At 35.3% G+C, this 21,545-nt stretch overlaps 1 long non-coding RNA gene across 1 annotated transcript in view; it reads right to left on the minus strand.

The window, feature by feature from the left end:
- Positions 1–16,779: 16,779 nt before the first annotated feature.
- Positions 16,780–21,545, minus strand: part of LOC124896726 — a 48,684-nt gene continuing 43,918 nt past the window's right edge. The window contains exon 3 of the long non-coding RNA XR_007053116.1: positions 16,780–17,081. This is a non-coding gene — a long non-coding RNA (uncharacterized LOC124896726). The remainder of the gene's footprint in view (positions 17,082–21,545) is intronic.

A 21,545-nucleotide genomic window follows, 5' to 3' on the forward strand; every position in this document is an offset into this window, starting at 1 on the left:
AAGAAATTTCCCAAGTGATTTTAATAATAAAGTATGTAGGGTATGACAGACTCCCCTAAGTGTTGGCTACTAACATTACTTGCAAGCTATAGTTGGTATAACGATACTATTTTATAATGCCTTAATAATTGACTCTTGGAACTGGCGGTTTGGTTATGTGCTAAAGGTTTTAATTGGGAAATAATAAGGGTTGTGGTAGCTATCCATGAAGGTATGGGTCCAAAGAACGAACACTGGAAACTAGTGATTGCCGTCATGAGGTTTGGTCTTGATGACCTCTGTGTGTGGTCCACACTATTGATATGATTAAATATTAGTTTGATATAAGGTTGGGTCATTCCTTGGTATTTCTTGATACCCTTGGTTTGTGTGGCTAAATAAACTGGGACTCTTTCAGCAGGGAGAGGTAAACCCATATAACCCGTGTGTAGATTTTATAATGGTTAAGCTATACAATCCAAGTTAAGATTTAAAATACATTCTAAACCTTGTTCCCTATCCCAGAACAATATATTGTTTTATCTTTATCCCTGAGTTCTATGCTATCATTCACTCCTCTAACCATCTTCAGGCGATATATCCGCATGCGATGCAGGAACCAACCATACTACCATTCCTCCTACTCAGTGACTTGGATTCGGGGACAGCTTTGAGTCAGATTGAAATGGTAAGATTCCATAGTCTGTAAGATCCTATTTCATTCTATGGACTTTAAATTATAGTTATTTCTTTAGGTTTTGTTTTGTCTATGATCGTAGGCATGTCCCGGTCAGATATTCTTTGATTCTAGTTAGAGGCTTTGTTGGACTGGTATAGGAATGGGCGGTGTCGGTGTTAGTATTAGCATTGGTATTAGTATTGGTTGGATATTTGTTTATTGCAATTTGGTTATGGTGATAGACTTACTATATTGTCTTTAGATTATTATTATTTTATCTTGTTATGTGTTTGGAATTCATCTGACATAGGGTGTAGGGTGGTTAATAGTGGGATATTAGGGGTAGTCTCTGGTTCTGGTTCGACTTGAGATACCCAATGCGACTAGGCTCTGGTTCGGATGATGTCAAAAAGGGTAACCCCGGAGGATTCACTATACAATGTACCATTGGGTTATCCCGATTCTCCAGAGCCTTATATAACTTAGGAGCAAACATTAATTTGATGCCACAGGTCATATTCAAGAAATTGGGGTTGAACCCTCCAAAACCGACTTTAATGCATTTGTTGATGGCTGATCGCACAATGAAAAAACCTGTTGGCATTTTATTTGATGTGATTATGAGAGAGGATAATTTCATATTCCCAGATGACTTTGTCAATATGAACTGTGAGGTTGACATCGAGATGCTGAGGAGAGCATTATGGCCACAACTATGGCGATGGTTGACATGGAGAAAGGAGAGCTGAAATTCAAAGTCAATAGTCAAGAGGCCACATTTAACATTGAAAAATCAATAAATCACCTTGCCGACATAGGGTGGTATCGATGATCGATTATATTGATGATCCTGGAGGGTACTCTTATGGGTATCTTGATGAATTCTGAGTAATCAAGATGCCCACGTTGTGCCTTGAGGTTAAATCAAGCACTTCATGAGAGGCAACCCATGGGCTTGTTAGTGAAGTTTGAGTAACTAACATAGCCATATAGTGCCACAACATTAAATCAAGTGTTGAGTAGGAGGCAACCAACTATTTTAGTGTTTATATTTTTGTTGTTTTTCTTTTATAGGTTTTAGCTTATGGACTTGCCCGGAATATGGTAAGATTGCCACATTCATCAATTTACAAGTAAGGGAACTATGGTCACAAGTCCTACGCAAACCAAGTAAGTTGAAAATAAAGTGGAAAGTCGACATTTTGAGAATGAGAATGGAATGTGTGGACTTTGGCATCTAAATACACATTTGGGACCTCAAATTTAGGTTACAGAACCATAAGTAGCTGAAAAAATAATGAAATATTGAGCCTTGATTGCAGTAAAGCAGGCCAAAATTTTTAGCCCTACACTTGCACCCTGTAACTGATGGCCTAAGGTTACACCTGTGCCCTATACCTGGCCGTATGTGGCAGCACAAGTAACTTTCGTGGCTAGGTCATGTTGTGGGCCTAAATTTTAATTAAAACTTTGGGCCCACCAACACTTATATATTACCTAAAATTGCCCCTATCCTTATTTAAACATCCTTAACCTCATTCCAACTCATTCAAATCCTAAAAACTTTACTTTTCTCTATGAATTCAAACTTCCCTCTTAAAATACAAAATAACCCCACATTTAGTTAAAGTCTAAATTGACACTTGTTTGAGATACCAAATTGTCTCGACATATAAAAAAACAAGTTCCAACTTTGGTTTGGCTTGACTTCTTCATTATTGACTTTCGGTTCATCATAAGAAAGGTAATTTTCTCAGCTCCTAATGGTTATATATTGAGTTATTTATTTTTTAAATAAGTTGATATGTGTATTCCATTGCAAAATATATAGAATCTATCATGCTTGTATGTAGGATCTTTTAAGTAGCCTAAAATAATAATGTAGGGCCTTTTTTAAATTAAATTCTAAGGCTAGGCCCTAACCGAAAGTTGAACTTGATAGAGTAGAGTAATACCACAAGTTAAGCATATTGATGTTGCTTTAAAAATCATGATTCTTGACATATATATGTACATGGGACTTGCTGGGATTTCAAATAAGTTAAAGGGGTGTGAAAATTGAGAAAAGATTCAAACTTTTAATTTTTGAGTTTTTCTTCAACTTTTTCCATCCCTCACTTTTATTGGAAACTAATAACTGGTTTTCCCGATACATATGGCATCAAAATATAAGGCAAAGAAAGATGAGACCTCAAAAATATGGGATGAGTCCCCCGCGCCTAGTGGTTCAATGGAAGAGTACCTGATGCAGTGACCTAGAAACACTACAGTTGGGGTGATACATAGAGTTACTAGAGGGCATATGCACAAGGCTGCTTAGGTAGCTGCAACTCAATAAAGGATAAAGTTAGCATAGATGTCACCCCCACACACTCCTCCACCTGATGAGAAGGAGGATAAGGAGAAAAATTCTGAGTCTATTCCACAGGTTACAGCTTAGGACCCCCAGTCTGAAGAGGGTATAGAGCAAGATACCCACGATGCATCAGTATAGAAGGGGTAGCATCCCGCTCCCATATATTCCTCAGATCCACCTCCTGAGAAGGAAAATCCAAGGTAGTGTGTGGAAGGGATATGGGAGATATTTGATATAGACAGTCATATTTGGGAGGCAGGAAGGCCTATAAGGGTTATTTATGAAGATCTGGATTAATTTATTGGGGCTTAGTCGAGTACCACAGTTAAGGTGGGTGACCAAACCACTCGATTCATACAATCAAACTATGGTATGTGAGTTTTATATATCCTACCGAGCTATAGTAGTACTTCCTATGCATAGATCTCCAGACTTAGCGAAATTCGTAGCGCATCCAAAACTTCATCATGCACTAGTGAGAGGGGTTAGTGTTAAAATTTTAGTAGAGACTATCCACCAGGTTATTTTTGGTCCCGATTATATTACTCTTGTATTTACAGTACCTAGGGCCCAGACTCAGGGCCTAGTAGTTTCCATAGAGCCTGCTAATACACATGGAAGCAATATGGGTGTTGGTGTTGATATGAATATAAGGGAGCAGTGACAGACTCTAGATTCGAGTACGTAGGGCGAGGGCACACCAACTACTTTTTCATCAGCCCTGTCTTCAACGTCAGAGCTGGTGGGCGTATCTTTAGAGACTACTCTCCCATCCACTATTACTGCTACTATAGGTATGATCATTATATTTAGAGAGTTTTTGTAGATATTAATGGACAGTCAGAGGGCAACCGATGCTTGATTGAGGGTTGTTGAGATTGAGATAACTACCCTTTATAAGCAAATGAGATCAGGGGTTCAGACAATATTTAAGAAGGTAAAGGCTAGATAAGAGGCTGCAAAGAGAGCTGCATTGTTTGAGCTATATGCTGACTTCAAGACACAGATCAATGAGTTTGAGATATAGGTTACAACCTAATTTATAAAGACAAATACACCAGATCTAGCCCATATAAGGGAGGAGTTTGATATACTACAAGCAGAGCTACACTCTCTAAAACGGAGTCATGTAGCAGCCACTCCCTATATTATACCCTTTGTGGTCCAAATATCACTTCTACGTGCATTGATATAGTTTGATTTCTTCACAGAGAATGAGGAGGAGGTCCTAATAGTTAGGGCTAAGATAGGTTACATAGAGACTTGCAGGAATCTAATATGCCATATGAATAGGTCGTTAATAGGGCCAGATATTCTTTGATGGATTCTACAATCATTAATATGCAAAGATGTATAGATCTAGCTATGGGTGCATCATCTAGTAGTGCACCACCACCACCATCTCCTCCACCAACTGATCTACCCCCAACGGGGGATGCTCATGTCTCGAGCGCTTACTGCGTCTCTAGTATATTCTAACTTACCTTTTTTTTTATATTATTATAGCACATTGAGGTCAGTGCACAACTTTTAGTTGGGGGTGGGATGTACCATAGCCACCGCAGGTTTTTGTTGCCGAGATTATTTTCCTATCAGCTGTTGTATGGCTGTAGAACTAGCATATCTAGGTTAATATTTTTTTCATATTTTGTTTTGTTTCTTATTATGATATATTTTATGTAATAGTATATTTTTAAGTATTTAGGGTAGTTGTCGTAATTTTATTGATTTTTGAGTTAAAATAATACCTCTCCAAAATTATGTTTTAGAACTGTGCGAATGTATATATGTGTGAACACTATGGATCTTGTTATAACATTAGGATTATGGACATGATAATAACTCGCTAACAATTGTATGAACCAGATAAGTAGTGGCATGTTATATTGACTCTATGTTATGTGTGTGTGAGATGCTACTTGGTTTCCTTTGTGTGTTGAATTCAAAACTTGCCTAGTTAGTCTTGCCTAGGTTGTAGGATAGTTGGTTAGAAAAGGATCATAAGCCATTTTTTATTTTAGTCTACTTTTATTTTAAATGATCTTCCATGTGTGAATTGTATCCCTTGATCCGTATTTTAAGCCTTATAGACTATTTTTCTTGTTTCACCTATTCATTTTCCCATTTAATTTACAATGAACCTGTTTTGTCCCTAATCCTCCTTGGACATTGTGCACCTTAACTCAGGCAAAATGCCTAAGTTGAGGATGGCTATTATAGGGGTGAGTAGTGTAAAGTAGGTATGTAAAAAGGTAAAATAAGAGAAAAAATTCATAGGATTGGGTGTGATAGAAAAAGAAAGAGAAAAAGAAAAAGAAAAGAAGAATTTTAAGAAAGTGAAAAAGAAAAAATAAAAGACCACACTCAACCTGAATGTGCAATAAAGAATAAAAAGGGAAGAAATAAGGGTGGAATAAAAATAAAATTGACTAGTAAGTGAGACCTTAAGGTTAGTGTAGTGATACGGAGGCTTAGTCACTTGATATATCCATATGTACCATACTAGTCCCGAAGCCTATAGTACAAGCTGAGAAAGGTCTTATAGTGATCCTAACTTGACTGTCTAAATGCTAAGGTAAATAAAATAAGGGCAAGCTAATTATATTTGATGCACATTGATCGAAACTTCTCTTTTGAGCATCAGTGTGTCTTCACTATCCCTGCATTGACATGCATTATTTCATATGAGTAGGACATCCTTGTTGTAAGGGCACTTGAGTCATATTGCTAGCTATTTACTTGTTTCAGGTAGTGTAACTTGTATATATGAGTGGTTATCTATTGCAAATGTAATTTCCATACCTTGATCCCATTATGTCACACTGTTGTGCTTTATGTTCATACACAGTTGATTTGAAAAGTGAGATTGGAGGGGTGTTGTGTTCTGAGCTTAAAATGTTTACTGACTACCTTGAATAGCTTAGATTCTCCAAGTTAAGAGTCATTTTTGTTTTTGTTGTGTTTTGTTATCTGTGGATATGCAAATGTTCTAAGTTGAGAGTATTGATGTGCTATAGAAATATAGCACTTTTGATGCTTAAAACGAGGGAAATATGGAATGTTCTGAGGTTGTTTTGTTAAATATGATGTATTTTAGCTATGTTTGGTAGGAAATTATGTTTTGGCTATTAAGTTCATGAAAAAGATGAAAAAGGGTGTTTTTGGCTACAAGTTGGAGCAATTATGGATGTTTGGGACACTTTCTGGCTTGTTTATGATCAAAGCATATTCGAGAAATGAAGAACTTAAAAGTGACTCCCGACACTTACTAATTCAACATGTGGACCACAAGTAACACTTATGGACCGCAAATGGACAAAGCAAATGCTAGAAGTCCAAAATTCTGAGAGCTGACCTGCAGGATTTTTAGGTCCTGACACTTACTCCCACTACTTGTGCCCAGCCTACAGGCCGAAAGTGCTACCTACACCCAGGGTCAGAGTGCAAGTCCAGACCATAAGTGGCCACCAAACCTATTTTCTCCTATTTTATTCGAGCTTTGGTTTTAGGGTTTCCTCAGTACTATAAATAAACTTTATGTGTTTTTAGTAGGAGTTACGCACTTTTATTATTCAAAAAACATAGTTTGATTCCGAGATTTGATTTTAATCTTGGGATTCTCTTGTATTGACTTTGATTCATTATTTCCATTACGGTTGTGGATTTTTCTACTTCTTACTATTGTGATTACATCTATGCTTTTGATTATAAATGTTTTTTATTTCTTCATAAGCATAAGTAGCTAGAAACACATGGCTAAGGTTGTGAAACCCTGGTGGATTAATGAAGTAGGGAAAGTACTATTGTTGTTTTGAACCGATACCCATGTATGTATTGCTTTATCTTTAATGTAATAGTTTTCTTAACGGGTACACATGTTAGGACCCACCTAAAATATTGCTACTTACTCCATAAGAGGAGTAGTGATGAGGAAAAGATAAAGACAATAGTAATTTAGAGTATAACTGTTAATCCATACTTCTAGGTTTTATCTTAGTAATATGCTTAGGTTTCATCTAATAAATAGAGACTAAAAAGGTAATAGTTAACTAGATCAAGATAAGGGCTACTAAGGATACATCCCGAGACTCAAAAGGTAAAGGGTGAAATCTTCTTTCTTAACCAAAAGACTATAGAAGGTAGATAACTTATTGATTCTGCATACAAGGTATCGGGTTTAGTTCGACAAATCACGATAGGCCTATAGAGTTGAAAAGCCATAGGAACTCAATACTAGTGTTAACTTACGACTGATTACACCCAAAGTTTATATTCATTACCTAATAGATTCTAATACTCAAAACCCCCTATTAACTTTTCCAGTTCCTCCCATTGATCACAAAAACTAAGAGACACGATTCCACGTATTCCCTTGGGATTCAACCCCAAACTTTATTGGGTTACTATATCTGGCAGTGACCATATCATTTTTGGAGAGGAGGTGTCAACTTTGAGGAGAAATGGCTGATCTAGAATGACCAGTCAAAGCTATTAAATAGTAAACTTGCTACCTAAAACCTACTAGGCTACCTACACTGGTCTCCTATGAAAGCCTTTAGAATCTCTACCTCGAGTAGTGTGACCTATGAAATCGCCCAAATAGTGCACCATCTTGACACATCCTTGAAACCCTCAAAGAATAGACTATTATCTTAGCAAGATCCACTATACTCCAAAATAATGTCCCATACACTGCCATTAGAGTCGAAGCTAGTTGAAAACCTTTACGAACTTCTAAATTTTCTCAAACTTGGTGGCAATACTAGTATTAAAATATCTTGACAAGGCATGGAAACATGCCTCATACTCCGTAAGTCATGGATCCTTTATCCAAGTTATCTATTTATCTCTAGTTGCATCTCTTAACTGATAAGTAGTATAAGCAACTGCATGCGACTTAAGCGAACAAAAGTTATGCAACTTCTCACGATAATTAATCAAGAACTCATAGGCATCCTCACTTATAGTACCACTGAACCTAGGAGAACCCAAATTAGCGAATCTCTAAAACCTCTTTTAATCCTCAAAATTCATAACTATACTCATAATAATAGGAGGCATAGTGAATCTAGATGGCTGAGATTCCACCTGAGGAGGTAACACAAATACAGGTAGAACCTTTAATCAAAAAATACCATACTTAGATAAGCACATAAAAGTAGAAACAACACTCAGAGCCTGTGGAGTGGCATAAGCATATGATGATACCACTGAAGGATCTATGTTAGAAACTATAGAAATAGTATAAGTAGACTCTGGCACAGATAGTGGTACAATAATCAAAGATAGAGGAACACCAGGTGCACTCAAAGAAACACCCTCCAAATGGGTTATCAAGGGAATAAATAATCCCTCCAAGGCTGGGGTAGGAGAACTCTTATGGGACCAAAGTAGGCTCCATATCTCCAATATACTCAACCTAAGGCTCAAAGGATATCCCTCTAGCACTATCTTTATATGGGATAGATCCTCATTGCCATCTACTACCTCGAGCCCATCCATGTATCGTAACTCTCCCTCTAGACTGAGCCATCTCCTCGGATGATAGTTGCATATCTCTAAACTTATGGGATCTATCCCTCACCTTTTGCATAAAAAATGAAATGCTAATTAGAACATAAGGTATAAAAGATCCATATGATATAGAATAAGATAAGTAAAGTTTACTAATAATATCTTATAGCATCTCAAAGATAGATATAGATGTCTACGTACCAATCCACGAAACTCTACTAGACACCCTATTATCCAAACTGATATGAAATAAGAAAATAATACCAAAAACCAAAGCAATACTACTAGAATGGAGTCGAATCATACATATATAGTAATGGAAAAATTACAAAACCAAAGATACCATATAATATCCCAAAACTTGATGTCATAGTTAAGAACAACTAAATATATCTCAAATGTCAAAGATATAATAATAGACCAAAAAGAACATAATCTTCCTCTGAATGTAAAACTAGACATAAAATAGATCAAAAGAGGAAGTAGATGAACTCTGGATGCATAGAACGGCTGCTACCTCAAATACAATCTAGATATTTACTGAACCAGCTACCTTGTAGTGCATTCATGCCTAGATCTGCACCAAAAAGGTGTAGTAGGGGTTAGTATGGTCTACTTGTACTCAGTAGGTATCATTAGCCAACTAAAAAAAGTAGAAAATATAGCATATAGAATACACACTATGTTTACGTCACCTATAAATAGAAAATATCCCAAGTGGTAGCCCTTATCATCTCTATCAGTAGTTCTATAATATTCACATATACCACACACAAATACAAGAAAGAAGCACATCTATATAAGATATCACATATATAAGTATGGAAAAGAAGTACAAATAGACAAATTTCACATCAAATATGATAATACAACACCAAATAAGCACAATAAATATGACATACAATGAACATGATAATGATAATAATGATATGATGTGATATAATACATGAGGTTGTCGTACAAATTTTGTATACACCTACTAATTTGTAAAGGTAAAACCCATGGACAGTTTATCAACCCATGTACAATCTTATATCCAAAACTAATATCCATGACTCCTCTTTGACACGTACATTATTAGAGGGTCTATAAAGATTTTGTAAAGCTAGTGTTACTAGTATTTTCACAGTGGTACCAATGTTTCACAAGTATGTATATATATATATGACATGAGTATGTGACAATCAACCAACCAGAATGAGAATTTCAAAATCCAACCAATATACCAACCATGTAAGCCAGAAATCCACTCAATATGTCAGCCATTCACGAATTCAATGTAATATTACAATAGAGTAACATACATAAAAATATGCCTTTGATACTACATAAATTCCAATTTAGTCATTTTTCCCTGAAAAGATACCACCAAATATATAAACATAAGGCCAATAACATCATATAAGACACCACACAGTCACACGTAGTAGATAATGTCTCAAAACCACTAATAACAACAACATAGGCGCCTACATAGGCACAACACAATAATAAAGTCATTTGCATGATTAGTTCCTATATCCATAATATAATTTTACACTAATATTAACTACCCAGTCTAGTATGAAGAAAGTTAATCCATAACCTACATCGAATGCCAAAAATAGATCTAAAAATCCTTTACCACAAAGTTTTCTCCTCATGAACGAACCCAGAATCAACTAAAGTACACAAGTATAGAATCTATGCATTAAAAGAAAGCCAAATATACCTATATCACTTATTTCTGGGTTTGAATCTTACTTATGTATTTATTTGGGTAAAAGACAGATCTAGTACTTTCAGTTTCAGATAGTACTTATATTGTTCTTACATTATGACACCAAATTTTGGGTGGTTTATGTATTTCTTTAGACGTTATTTATTTTACATATATTTATATTTTGTGATTATCCTAATTTCATTCTAGAAGCTTTGCTTGTGTTTAGATTAATACCTCTTTTGTTTACTTTATATCAATTTGGGTGATCGATTTACTTGTCAAGGCTAGATTGTGAAAAGTGTCATCATGACCTAGTTTTGGGGTGATGACACTATGTCTTTCTAAAAGTTTTGAATACTGATTTACAGGTCATGACATTACATATGACTTCTATTGGGAAGACTTTTAATGATGTTTTTGAGGTTATGGTATAACATATGACTTCTTTTAGGAAGACTTTTAATGATGTTTCTAACTATGTAAAGAAAGTAGAAGGAGTCAAATATGTTGTTCAAACAAGTTGGTAGCAAAGAAAGCTCAGACTGTGATTAACTTTAATGGTTCTTACTCTAGGGTCTATGGCTATCAAGCCCATCTATCCTGCCCTCTATATTCAACTCTGCCAGTACTTATTAGGGTTCTATCAGGGACCATTCAATATTCATTAGTTGTGAGAAGCCAAGGGTCTTTGTATTCTTTAGCTAGCCAACCCTCACTGGATTGAAGCCAAGGGGCTTTGTATTCTTTAGCTAGCCAACCCTCACTGGATTGAGTTTATTTTACTTGTTGCGGCATTGGTCAATTCAAAAAGGATAATAATAATGGTAGATGGCCTAGATTAGATGGCAATCAGTAGGTTAGAGCTATGGGTCCAGGTTTTAGAAATGGTGGTGGTAATGGTATATTTCATCCAGAGAGTGGGCGCGATAATTATCAGAATGGCCACGGTAGAAATTGCGGTAGTGGTAATACAGGGAGAGGTGTTGCTCATCTTTTTAGAGAGGTTTCACAATTGATGATAGGGCTCATTTCCATGAATTTTTAAGAAAATCTAAAGTGAAGGCTTTAGATGAATCATTACAAGTACTATTTTTATCTATGATTAAATGGTTATGGTTTTATTTGATCTAGATTCCACTTATTCAAATGTACATGTTAAATTTGCCTTAATTTAGATATGGCTTTTGATATGGTTGACTAGCCTTTATATATATCTACTCTTATTGGATACTTTGTGGTAGTGACTCAAATGTATCGTGCTTGCTATGTAATGTTTATAGGTTTTTAGACTTGGATAGATTTGGGGATTCTAGATGCTTGATTTTGATATCGTTCTGGGAATGACTTGGTTATCCCCTTAATATATTATTCTAATTCTAAAGCTAGAATTATGACCTTAGACATGCTTGTGATGGATAAGTTAAAATGGGAAATTATTTTCAAGTTTGTACTTGTGAAAATAATTTCCTTCATATATAATAAGAAGCTAGTTAGGAAAGGTGTCTGGCTTTTTTGGTATATCTTTAGGGTGTTATTGCAGAGGTCCTCTCAATTAAGGCAGTTGCCTTAGTGTCTGGATTTCAAGAGGTATTTACCACTAACTTGCCTAGTATGCATTTGAATTAGGATATTGACTTTTGTATTGATATGGAATAGGGCACTTATGTAATTTCTATCCTCCTTACTAAATGGCTCTGACTGAGTTAAGAGATCTTAAGAATCAATTGTCGGAATTACTTAGTAAGGGATTCATTTGTCCTAGTTCTTCACCTTTGTTTGCTCCAGTATTGTTTATTAAGAAAAAAGATAGTAGCATGAGCATGAATATAGACTAGCGACAGTTAAATACAGTTACAATTAGGAATAAGTATCGTTTATCCCAAATAAATGATTTATTTGACCATTTACATAATGCTTTAATATTTTTAAAAATATATTCAGGTCAAGGGATCACTAATTAAAGATTTGAGATAAAGATATACCCAAAATAGCTTTCAAGACTCGTTATGGATACTATGAATTGTTGATAATGTCCTTTGTGTTGTCTAATGCACCAACAATATTCATAAGTTTGTGAATGGTATATTCAAGTATTTATTGGATTCTTTTGTGATTATATTTATTGATGACATTTTAGTTTACTCCAAGAATAAGGAGTAACATGCAAGTCACTTACACATTGTCTTGGGTATTTAGTAGGAGAAATTGCTTTATACTAAATTCTCTAAATATGAGTTTTGGATATCTTAAGTGGCCTTTATGGGGCATGTGGGTTTTGAGAAGAAGGTAATGATAGATCCCTTGAAGATTGAGGTTTTGAAGAGTTGGGATCGACCTAACTCTATGATTGAGGTTTGAAGTTGTATGGGTCTTTCTAGATATTACTGCATATTTTGCAAAAACTTTGCCTCCATTGCTACTCATTTGACAAGACTGACACAAAAGAAGGTACCATTTATTTAGTCTTACAATTCTGAAGAGTGCTTTCGAAAGCTCAAATCTCCTTTGACCACAGCTCTTATCCATGCTTCACTGGTTGAAGATAAGGATTTTATTGTGCTTTGTGATACTTCACAAGAGGAATTATCCAACTCACGACGTGGAGTTGGCAACAATTGTTTTTATACTGAAGACATGGAGATGCTAAATTTATGGTGTTAAGTGTGAGGTGTTCATAGACCATCATAGTTTACAACATATTTTCACTCAAAGGAATATGAATTTGAGCCAGATATAGTGGATAGAGTTACTGAAAAATTATGATGTGACCACCCAATATCATTTGAAAAGGCCAATGTAGTGGCAGACACATTGATCCAAAAAGTTGTAAGTATAGGCAATTTGTGATGTTTGAGACTGGCTAGGCAAACTTTGGATAGAGAGATCCAAACTATATAAATATGGTTTATGTAGTTTGGTGTGTCTGAAAGGGATAGAGTGTTGGCTAGTGTTGAGGTAAGGTTAACATTCCTTGATCAAATCAAGACTAAGAAATTTATGGATGCAAAGTTTTGAATAATATAGTGTATGGTGAGGACCAATATACCACACTTCACACTTATGGTGCATTAAGAGTAAGAAAGTGAATGTTTGTGCCTCATGTGGATGATGTAATTTCAAATTTACTTGTAGAAGATCATAGTTTTAATCTTCTATACATCCTGGTGCAGCTGAGATGTATTATGATTTGATACAACTTTATCAGTGGCCCCAAATAAAGAGATATATATTAAAGGGCAAGTTGTCATAACTATGATTAGTTAAAGAACGTACATCAAAGGCCTGCAGGTTTACTTCAAATAATGCCCATTCTCGAGTGGAAGTATAAAAGGATTGATATGGATTTCATGGTAGATTTTTCTAAGACTTTAGGGCGGTATTACTCGACTTGGGTCATCTTTGATGGGATAACAAAGTCCGCTAATTTTATCCCGATTAAGGTGAATTATAACTCAAAGAATTTAGCTAAGATTGATGTTAAAGGATTTATGAGATTGCATAGGGTGCTAATATCCATCATATTTGATAGTGGTACATAGTTTACCTCTAAATTTTAGCATAAGTTGTATGAGGATTTGGTCACTAAGCTTGATCTCAGTTTTGTATTTTATCCTTAGACTGATAGGTAGTCTATGAGAGCCATTTAGGTACTTAAAGCTATGCAACGAGCATGTGTGGCTGATTTTTGGGATCATTACAATCCGTTATTGCGGTTGTATAAGATCTCATACAACAACTACTATCACTCTAGTATTGACATAGCCCTATTTAAAGCTCTTTATGAGAAAAGGTATAGATCATCCATAGGTTGGTCGAGGTGGGTGATGCAAAGACTTTGAACATAAATTTAGAGAAGAAAGCTCAAGATAAAGTAAAGTTCATTTAGAATAATTGTTGGCAGCCCAAAGTAGATAGAAGAAAATGCAGACCACAAGGTAAGATACTTGTATTTTAATCCAAATGAGCATATGTTGTTAAAGGTGCCTCCCATAAAGGGGGTTATGTTATTTGGTAAGAGGGGTAAGCTTAGCCTAAGGTATAATAATGCATTTGAAATTTTTGATGATGTGGGTCTAGTAGTTTATAGGTTAGTATTGCCTCCAAGCCTATCAGGAGTCCATCTTGTGTTTCATGTTTCCATGCTTAAGAAATACCATGGGAATGGTGTTTTAGGGCTTAATTTTTCTTGACAAAAATCTTTCTTATGAGGAGGAACTGATAATGATTCTTAATTGAGATGTTTATAAGTTAAGGACTAAAGAGATTAGATTAGTGAAAGTCCAGCAGAAGAATCGTCCTATTGATGAGGCCACCTGGGATACTGAGGCAGATAAGCACGACAAGTACCCTCACTTGTTTGAGGATGCAGGTACTTTCCTTGCTTTATTTTCCTTATTCATCTTGATTTACTATTATGGTTTGAATTATGGATAAATTGATATCTATTATAATGTTTCTTTTTATCATTATGGTATAGTTTAGTGTGCCAAAGTTTGAGTTAAGATTCTCTCTGGATAAAATGTTAGAAAATTCAAACTAAGCTAGTCTTAGATAAATTTTAAGTGCGGTATGATATAGACAAATCTTTTGATAGATATGGTAGTGTTTATATGATTTGAGGCTATATTGTGATTGCTAAGGGGTTAAGGAGTTTGTAGAAACTTTCAAAAGTGACTTTAGTTTAGTAGAACTCTAGATATAGCATTTGACATAAAAGAGTTAGTTTGGGATGTCAAAATTTGGAAGTGTGTTGCAAAATTTGTAAAATTCTGAGACTATCAGACTTTATATTTCGCCTAAACCACTATAGCAAGAGGCAGTTTGCCACCACAGGCCTGCTATAGTGGAAATTTTCTCACTATAGTGGGAGTCAACTTTGGTCAATATCGCTATAGTGCACATATTGCACTATACAATGATGTTATAGCGGGAATCCTTCTGTTATAATGGGCTATGTGTAGTTAATGCAGCTTTTAGAATTAAAACATAATTTTCTTTCCAAAGCAAAAAGGGGCAATTTAGAGAGAAAATCACCAATTTTCACCCAAATTCCTTTGTTAAGGTAAGTTAATCCACTTATTTATCTAGTTTTTTCTACAACTAACCCTTACAATCCCTAGGTTGATTTTCTAAATTAATTTAGTGAAAATAAGGTGTAATTCTTAGGTTTTGTTCAAGGGTAGATAATTTATGTTGCATGCTTAGAATTCATTCTTATAAACATGAATTTGATATAATTAAGGTGGAATAAAGGTAAAAAAAAAAAACTCTAGAATATGGGAATGATCATGGTTTTGACCTTGAGGTTAAGAGATTAGGCTATAATCCTTAAAGTTTTTAGGACATTATTTTAATGGTGATTGCATTATTGTTTTTATATCACAATCAAGTTGAGGTGGGAAGAAACAATAATTCTCATATTTGTGAGAGCAGTACAAGACTTTGATTGAGGTAGGTTATGGTTGAATTACAGTTAAAGACACAATTTAGTTTATGTGTGCATGTTAACTGCCTCTTTATCTATTTGTTGCAATGCATGATGTGAATGTTAGTTTATTAGACAATATAACAAGTTGTTTAATCACCAGAAATGAGATTGTGTAAGAAGACTTGGTTTTAAGTGCAAGTGTGGTTATGTTATCTTATATTATGATCTTACATGTTCTAACATGGATTGATATTGTGAGATGAATCAGTAAAGGTCATCATCACAGAATTTATGTAATTTAGGGAGCATACTATTAGGGACATTAAAATAAGGATGGTATATACTAGGTTTGGGATAAGGGTGGCAGCCACTATATGTCTAGGTTATTTGGTACATGAACTGACTTTGTCCCCTACGGGTCATGGATATTGAAAATTTATAAGACCCATATCATGTGTGTACATGATATTGGTGATTTTGACAATTTCAAGAATCAACCAAATTATGTATGATTGTTGTTTTAGATTCCTTGAGTGAGCTAGTTTTTAATGTTGTTATTTGGATTCATGAGTGGTTCAGGCTATTAATACTTGACTTGAGTAATTATTTATTGAAGAAAAGATAATTGTATCAAGGTTGAGTTAATTTTTATGATTCATGGTAATGGCTTAGTTGAAAATTATACTTCTTCTATGTTTTTCTGATTTACTTGTTTATTACTGAGAAAAGACTAAGTAAAGATATAAATGGTAAGTGTTATATAATCGAGTCAGCCTATTACCCTATGATTACATAGTGGTTTTATACTGATACTACATGTACTCATCTTTTGTTAACTATAGAGCATATTCTAGTGGCTCCGATGAGATATCAGTTGTAGCCAGCAACCATATCTAATCCAAGAGTAAGCTTCATCTTCCAACCAACAATGAATACTTGCATATTATGTTCTTTTCCATTTGTTTTGAACATAAACACTTTTTTATTTTAGTTTTTTGACTTGTACTCGCATATTACTATTTGTCACGACCCAAACCGGGGCCCTGGCCATGACGAGCATTCCCGAAACCAAAGGCCCAGAACGCCATCTGTCTATCTAGTAATCATGCATATAATTCATATAATCAAAGTAATACGGATTAGACATAATAATACGAAAATATGGTCAACAATTTAAAATAGTTAAAGGCCTGAAAACATGCCCAACAATATTTAATAAACATCTGCAACAGTCTGCGAAATCTCTACTGACATACTATCTGAATAACTGGGACAAGGCCCCCAGCAGACCAAAAATCATACTGAAATAAATACCTAAATGACTAGGCCTTCCGAAGCAAAGAAGGCTCACCAACTGAACTCTGAGACAACCCTATCTGTAGACTCTACTGAGGATCTGGACCACTAGACTGTGCCTCAGTACCTGGGAGGAAGAGGGGGTTAGCATAATTGTACTGGCACGCGAAGCAATCCAAAATAGAGTAATTGAACACACATACACACATATATAAAATACGTGATAGCAAATTTTTATCAAACATTATGCATAAAACAGTTTTTGAAAACATATGGGCATCTTCTGAAAACATGTAACCTATCTGTAAATCTCAAACTTTGATCTGTGTATTACTTCTGATTTAGGTGGTATCCCCTACAAGTATGATATTCCACGGGCGATATGGAATCCTTCATTAACGCGGTGGGGAAGCCTCCAACCCGAGTATGCTGCAAGGGTTGGAGTTACTGAATCTGATACGCCACCCAACACTTAAGTCAGCGTATAATAATATACCCAAGTCGGTAAGCCACGGTTTTAGGAAATGAGTTTCTTGAACTCAAGCCCTCTTCAAGGAACCACCTAACATCTCTGTATGCCCATTTTTAACCTTTTCTGTACATGCAACATTCTGAATGTCCAAAATTATGATAGTCTGAAATGTTTATTAGTCTGAGTCTGATATGGCATTAGTCTAAATTGGTATCGTCATACCAAGACTTGCATTCATGATTTCTAGGTCATAATACATTAAGATAAATCTTTCATTTAAAGCATAATTTAGACCACCAAAAACATGCAACTGATATAGAAGATTTCGTGTTTCAAAACTCAAGTCAAAATCATGCAAAAACTTCATCAACATATGGTGGTCTAGTTCCTTTAGCAAATCTATGCACTCTGTCATTACATGCATTATGAACATTAAACATTCATGCTAGATTTCCTCTTTAGTGATTTTAAACCACCTTTAAATCATAACAAGAGTTCAATAATTTCATATAGTGCTTTTCAAGGATGCATTGCAAAACAATTCATATGCCATGAGAAATTTGAAAAATTCATAATAAGAGGAAATTCACCAAAAATCATGCTCTCAAAAAGAATTCATTCTTAAATACATGGTTTCATACATTCATATTCTCAAATCACTTTGGGGAAGGTCAAAAGACCAAAACAATGATGTTAAAATATTTAATACATGAATATATACATAGATTCAAAAACCCCATTCTAAAACATGATTTTTCTATGTCCATGAGAATTTAGGAAAACCCCGCATACCTCTATTTTGGAAAATAATGGGTGCTTCTTGAAGCCTGTGGATTGGGGATTCCGAATCGCTAATCAATTTTGAAAACCCATGGTTGAATCTAGATTTATTTGGATTTTTAGTTTGAAACCCTTGGGAGTGTTCTTGAGAATTTTTAGATGAATGTGGATGTATTTTGGAGAATTGGGGACTGAATTTCGTGTTATGGCTGAATAAGTGTGGGAAAAGGACCATTTTGTCCCAAAAGCGGAGTGTTTAAGTCACTTGAAACCATTAAATAGGCGCCGCATATGATATCGTCTATATTTACATAGGTGCCGCATATGCTATCGCCTATATTTACATAGGCACCGCATATGATATCACCTATATTTACATAGGCACCGCATATGCTATCACATATGCTTTCCAGTTGCCATGTGTGATTGGTTAGGAGATGCATTCTACTTTGAAAGGTCATAGCTTCTTACTCGGGTGTCGGATTTTGGCAAAATTGGTATCGTTGGAAAGTTAACTCGAAGACCTATCATTTGACACATAGTTGCCTCTCTAATTCGACATATATAAAGAGTTATGGTCAATGGAAGCTGACATAAATTACAATATCCACTAAAACCTAATCGATCGAAATAGTTTCAACTCGTCCTTAAATTGAAGGACCTCTATGGTCTAAATTCCTGCTCAAATGGATTCACATACTACATAATTGATTAACATGCCAAATTGGCATAGGATTTAAGGCTCTGGGATTATCAATGCGTCAGAGTCATTGTTTTTATTCTAGCCCGAAATGCGGGGTGTTACATTATCTCCCCCTTGGGATCATTCGTTCCTGAATGATGGATAGAATGTCGAAGTCTTAAGGGTATGGGATAACGCGGATATTATATGTTTCCTAAGAAAGAATACACTGATCGGAAAACATGACTATAAGATTGGAACTACTATTATTTTAAATACTTATACCGGACATGCATATCTGAGGCATGGAATACACAACTGAAGCTACTCATAGGCTGAATTGTCATAATGAATCATGCATATCTGGTGCATGGATCTGTGACCGAGTTGTTCTCTTGAATGCAGGACTAAATACACTGATAAGCTGAACTTTTCTATTGAACATGCATTTCTAATGCATGCATATCTGACTGAACTAATGTATGAACGTATGGCTAAATACGCAATAATAACTGATGTGAAGCTTGTAATAAGAATCTATGCATGCAACTAAATGGGGTATCTCCCCTTTGGTACCTTATGTCCCTCTATGAATACTCAATTCACTAAGATACTCGGAAAATTGAGGCGATGCACAGGGCACCTACGAATTGAATCATAACTGAACATATGGAATCTAAATTTAATGCATGATGCATGAACTGGGCTATACTCGTAACTACTAGTATACTCTATCTTGGAATAGTAGCATGTCTGAGATTTCGAGTAACATGAATAAGTCCAAAGACGAGAAAACAAGTCATGTGAATCTAACTACTAAACTGACTTATTGGCCATATAGACTGAATTATACTACACGCTCATACTTAACTGGAGTATCTCTTCATTACAATTCTCTAAAGAAATTCTAGCAGTAATAGGGAGCCATGAATTTTGGGTATGGATTACACAAGAAATCCAACTGAGGAATCACCACATTGACACTACTCTGCAGTCTGGAACATAGGCATATACTCCTGAATTAGGATAGAATTACCAGGCCTTTGGCATTACAACTTCTTACTTTCAAGCTTAGCACACTTCTCGAATATCACTTATCTATACTATTCTCCTTAAATATCATATTCATTCAACTCAGCTTAAAATTCTCATATGAGCATTGACAAATCTTTCTACTAATGTGGGAAATAACATAATCCCTTCGCCGTGATCAAGCCTAACTCTAAGTCACAAAAATACAATATGCCAGACCACGCTATTATTCTAAACCATATGATGCAATCTTCTATATCTCCTCACTTCAATGACTACTTTGAACTCTTACTATGAAGTCGTTAGCGCACATAGCGTTCCTTTACAACAATCTCGACATGTCATTCAAGCCTATTTTTATAACCACATATGAACTTCAAAGCAAACACTCATAAAGGCATACTTCACATATTCTCTAAACCATTATCAATATCACTCCCACAAGCTACCCCAAGAACATACACATACAAAATTCCACTAACCATCACATAAATAAAAACTTGGCCCCAAATCTGACTTCATACTTATGGCCTTATCTAAACAAGCGTACTATGATCTTCCATCAATAAAGAATAATTACTCACCACCACTATTATCGCATAAGGAGGAGTCACAAAAAGGTTAGAACATAAGATCTGGAGGCATGGAATGATACTATATAAAGCTTGACACTCATCTGAGGCCTGAGAAATAGCAAGACAACAACAAGGACTCACCAAAGCGCTCTAAATTTATGGTATTCATGGATATAAGCTGAATCTCACCAATTATTTAGCGTAAAACATGAGTTATGGAAATGGAGCACATTATAAAGCGTGAGTACATGACTCTCTATCATATGTATGAATGTGAACTAATCATGGAACTAAATCATAAAGCATGAGTAGGTATTAGGATCACTGAGAAATACTGAGATAGGAATGGATTGAGATTCACCCTTACTTTTTGATATTCTATATCATCATGACACCACTACAAGAATCTGAGAGTCTTACTTGGTTATTCATTTAGTTATCTCCCCCTTAGCTTCAACCCATCATCTTAAGTTTTTGGGAGATACCTTACTAGACCTTAAACTTAACTACACTCACTGCACTCTGGGTTTTGAAATATGACAATGCACAAAATTAATAAAACTTAACCCGAAAGACCACATATGAGAGTGGAACGCCTACTGCTAATACTACCTCCTAAGGCACACTCTATCATTTTGTAACCCCAATAGTCATCATCTATTACTCAAACACTTACTAACTTCAAATCTTCGTGAGTATCCCCAAAGTTGAAGTTCACACCCTCTAGTGCCTCTACTCTTATTTCTATTAGCACGACTTTCAAGGACTCGAGCTTAGATTATAACACCTAACATGGGTATCACCAAGTCTTCAATGAGCCACTCTATTTCTATCGTAGTCTACCAAGATAGAAACTTCAAACTTATTTTCCTCTACCATGAGAATCAAATTCATATCAAAAGGCTCAATGCTATCAATCAAAGGTCCTTAACTTGGCTATTTAGAACACCATATACCATCTAGCTAGTATTTTTTCACCTAGCAACTCAACGGTACCAGTAGCCACACACAACATGTAATAGCCTTAGAAAAATACTAGCTAGATGGTAT

Source organism: Capsicum annuum, chromosome 3 (genome assembly GCF_002878395.1).
Source record: "Capsicum annuum cultivar UCD-10X-F1 chromosome 3, UCD10Xv1.1, whole genome shotgun sequence".
Taxonomy (NCBI): Eukaryota; Viridiplantae; Streptophyta; class Magnoliopsida; order Solanales; family Solanaceae; genus Capsicum; species Capsicum annuum.